This window comes from Pinus tabuliformis, chromosome 3_1, assembly GCF_031772625.1.
Source record: "Pinus tabuliformis cultivar Carrire ecotype Pingquan chromosome 3_1, CPIR1, whole genome shotgun sequence".
In the NCBI taxonomy this organism is placed as follows: Eukaryota; Viridiplantae; Streptophyta; class Pinopsida; order Pinales; family Pinaceae; genus Pinus; species Pinus tabuliformis.
This window is the reverse complement of record NC_142301.1, coordinates 141,067,507-141,072,136: the sequence shown is the minus strand read 5'-3', so window position 1 is coordinate 141,072,136 and position 4,630 is coordinate 141,067,507.

Sequence of the window (4,630 nt, the reverse complement as noted above, 5' to 3'; positions counted from 1 at the left end):
TCGCAAGAAGACAAATATAGCGATGGTGAATGCAGGACAGGTAAAAAGGCTGGTCAATTCAAGTAAGAATTTTGTTCTTCTTATGATTAAGCCCAAGGTTGATGTGAATCATGAGTCATTTGACAATTGTGATCCAAAACTTAAATCAGATTTGTATGATGTAGTTGATGCATATCATGAGATGTTTCAGGAGCCAACAGGTTTGCCTCCTAAGAGGGAGATTCAGCATGAAATCCATTTGCATCCAGATTGTCCTCTTCCAAACATAGGCATGTACTGCATGTCTATTATGGAGAATGCTGAAATAAAGAAGCAAATCAAGGACTTGTTGGACAAGGGTTTCATAAGGCCAATTACTTCGCCATGTGGGTCACCGATTGTATTGATTCCAAAGAAAGATGGCACTTGGCGTATGTGTGTTGATTTCAGGGCCTTGAACAAGATAATGGTAAAGAATCGTTACCCACTCCCAAGGATAGATGATTTGCTAGACCAGCTGAAAGATGCTCGATATTTCACTAAGCTAGACTTGCGCAGTGGATATCATCAAGTAAGAATTGAAGAAAGTGACATTTGGAAGACAGCCTTTAAAACCAAACAAGGACTCTTTGAGTGGCTTGTGATGCCGTTTGGTTTGTGCAATGCACCTGCAACTTTCATGCGGGTAATGGATGATGTCTTGCGTCCTTTTCTTGATGATTTCGTTATTGTCTACTTAGATGACATCTTAATTTTCAGCAAGTCTAGAGAAGATCATGTCATGCATGTTAGGAAAGTACTTGATGTTTTGAAGAAGAATCAGTTATTTCTTAAAATGTCAAAGTGTGAATTTGGAAAGTCTTCTTTGGTTTATTTGGGACACATAGTAGGAGGAGGTGCTTTGAGAATTGTGGTGGGCTCCAGTATTGTAGCAATAATGCTACAACTCCTGGAGCTTCCTTCTCTAATTTTATCAACCCGGTAGTTCGTAACAAACTTGGAAGCGACGGTGCTGTATGCACAAGTACTAGCTCTTGTCGCAGCTGTCACTTGGTCAGCTGGCACAAGTCCGCTAGGGCTCAAGCCAACTTCTATATGTTCTCAGAAGAAGCTTTTTAAGTGATGAACGAAAGCTATCTCAAAGGAAATTAACCTACTTTGCAAGAATGAACTGAAAGCCAACAAAGCATGGAAACCCTAGTAAACCCTAATCTGACTAGCTTAATCCTTATGATGCAATGGTGGGAATGCAACTTCTAGAAATGATGCCATTACTTCTAGTGAGATGAGATGCATGAATTTAAACTACTTCCATTGAAGAGAACACGTTTTTTGTATTTTTGCTCAAGTGGTTGGAGTTATTATGATTGTGCTTCTTACTGGGTCTTGACTGTGCAAGGGTAGTTCAAAGGGGAGGAAGGCTTGGGAAAGGTCAGGAGGACTCTGAGAGGTTCCAGGGGATCCCTAACATCATTCCACAAAAGTTCACAACGTTCAGGTGCTTGGCAACCGTGTTTGCAGGCTTCTACAGGATGTCTGCAGGGGATCCTACAGGAAGCTCGGGATTTCTACAGGAAGTCTGCTAACTTCTACAGGATGTCCTGCAGTCGGAGTTTTGGGTGATGGAGGAGTGAAGGAGCTGTATGGGTGGATAGGTAAGATGAAAGGGGAGCTTGAGATGGCTCAGGGACAGAGAGATGAGATGGGGAGAGAGTGTATAAAGCTGGTTGGTCGATAGAAGGGTAGAGGCAATGGAAGGCCGAAAAGATGAGGCAACGTGGATAATCGAAGAGTTGGTGGGCAAAGGATCTAGCTGCGAGGTAAGGAGATGGCTTAGGGACAACTGAGGATGATAAGGAAGTGTTGAAATGGTGCTGCGCAGTGTAAATGAAACAAATCACCTCTGTCTTGCACAAAACCGAGAATTCATCATCCTATTCTATCTGTTTTATTAAAAATCAAAGAACAGCGATGTATGTTAAGAGAGAAATCGTGCATGGAGCTGAAACAAGGGGTTATTGCTCAAGATCTAACTGCATGGATACTTCTACCAATGGAAATATGACTTTAAAGCTTGCATGAACATATAAGACTGCGTTTTTTGGTGGTTGGCACGGTCTACACCCCCAATCTCTAAACAGAGGTGGAAGTGAGTGTACGATCAACCTTTTCTTGGAACTCTGATGAATTCTAGTCCTCCTATTCTAATCTAAACTGCTGAAAGCATTCTATCCCTAAGACTAACCTACTTAATCACTTCAAGAAATTCAAATCAGCAGACTGTGTTTTCCAAATGCATGTCAAAGCAAAGAAACGAAATGCTAAAAGGAAAGACAAATAACAATACAAAGAAAAGGAGGTCTATTGCTCTCAGGTTGGGCCCTAACCTGAGAGCTATAGCTCCTCTAAGAACTCAGAATTGAATCCAAATTTGCCTGCCTTTTATTAAAAGATCATAATCATGAGTCTAACAACATGCCAAAATTGGCTTACAAAGAGCAAAAACAGAGCTACAGCTCGTGATTCAAAATCTACAACAAAGGTTCAAGAGTATTTATCGAAGGCTACAACCTCAATATTTATACATGATGAGGGCCAAGCTGGCCTCCTCAATTAGTGGGGCTTGGCTGTCCAACTAAAAGTAAACTGTTGTTCCTGTAGAATCCGTTGGCTGCCTTCTAGCTCGGTGGTGATAGCTGTTGGAGCTCGGAGTTGGGGTGGAGATCACGAGGAAGGTCATTCAAGGCTGTGGACAACCTCCCTATAAACCCGCAATGCCACCTTGGTTGTCTCCTTGTCTCCATCTGCGTGGTCTTTGCTCCATTTAATGTCAAAAAACCTGAAATCATCATGTATTAGCCACATAGGCATAATGACTACCCTTCTTCCTACAAATAACACGAATATACTAAGAAATGATGCATAAGTGATAAAAAATGAAGGGTTGAGCAAGGTAAGTAGGCCAAATGAGCCCAAATTCTTACCAAAAATTGGGGCTCATCATCACCCCCCAGCTAAAATATTTGCTCATCCTTGAGCAACTAGTCCAACTCTTCATCCTTCATTGCCTTTACTGCTACCCTTACATCCCAAGCCTCTGTAGTAGTGTCCTCCTTGCTGATATGAAACCCAGCCCTTCTGTTTACCTCTTCCCACTGTTCATTATCATCTGTCTCTGTGCTGCCTTCCATCAATCCTAGCAGCAGTGGTGGGCTGAGTTTAAGGCCAATCCAACTGGCCTGGAGGTTTTGCATGGATTTCTTATAGAGGGCTACCCGTACCAGAGCTTCCCTCATCCGAGTTGGGGTATGGTACTCTCGGATTTTCAGACTGTGTGCCAATGTATTCCATCTGCGTGTGCATGCTTGGACAGCGTTGTCTCCTAACAGTCTCTCCATGTCCTCAAAATGAGCTATGGCTTGGGCCTGTTGATCCATATATCTTAATGAAGCTTGAGGGTCAGTGGACAAATGTTGGTGTGCCGAGATTAGTGCAACTGGATCCCCTGGTTCTGGTCTGATGAGCAATGGCTCGTTCAGCTCTCGGTTCATGATTGCTTTGGCTTCTGCTGCTCTTTTGTCCTCATGGTTCAGCCATGAGGCAAATGCCATTAATTGCATATCTCCCAAGGCCGTATTGGGATCCCATGAAACTACATTAGGCAGGGCCAGATTATGGAGGTAGAACTCCGCTAATTTGGCCCTATCCTCTGATGAGCTAGTACTGCAAACTTCAGTGAATTGCTGCGGGTCTTGGAGCTGAGAGATACCTCTTTGCGCCAAGGTATTGATTTGGAATTGCAGCCATTGGTCTTTCAAGTACAAGCCATAGGATTTGGCCGGCTGCCTGCATTGGATAGCATCCATGGCCCAGCTGGCCATGCAGGCCAATTGTGCTTCTTTCTGCTGCAGCTGTTCTCTGAGAGCTTGCACCTCAATTTGTGCTTGTTGTTCTGCTTCCTGTAGAAGTGTGGTTGGCTCCCCAAGACCGGTGTTCAGTTCCTTTTTGCCTTGCTGTTCCTCTGTGGTGTCCTTGGAGGATGTACCTGTCCCTGCCCTCAGCTCCTGTAGCTGCAATCTCAGCTTCTGGTTTTCTTCCTGTAGGAACACGTGTTGGCAATTTGCCACGTGTTTAGCCATGGACAATTCACTTCTGGCCTCCTTGAGCTGCTCCTGTAAGGGACCTATGTCCGCCACACCCTTTGACTTGGCTATTTTCATCCACGTGTGTGTACGGACTCTTTCTTCCTCTAATGCAAAAAACAGTGGCACAGTAAATTTCTGAGGTATAATTTTGCCAGCCTCTAAAAAGTTGTAATATGAACTCAGACTTGGCTGAGGGCTGGGCTCTGGTATATGCTCTTTCTCCACTTCCTTTGGTGGCTCTACTTCACCCTCCCTTGGTGGTGATAAGGGTGCTTCTCCTTCCATTCTCTCAGTTTCTTTAAGCCTGGCTAAGGTTTCCTGTAGAGCATCTTCAGCATCCTGTAGCCGAGCTTTTTCAGTCAATTGGTCTAACTTTCCTTGCCACGTAGTTTTCTTCGGGCTCCCCCTCTCATAGGTGACTGATATCCTCGAGGGGGACCTTTCCTTGGGCGAAGTAGGGGCATCTTCAATGATGATCGGGCTGCTGGACGGAGGCTGTGGCTTGC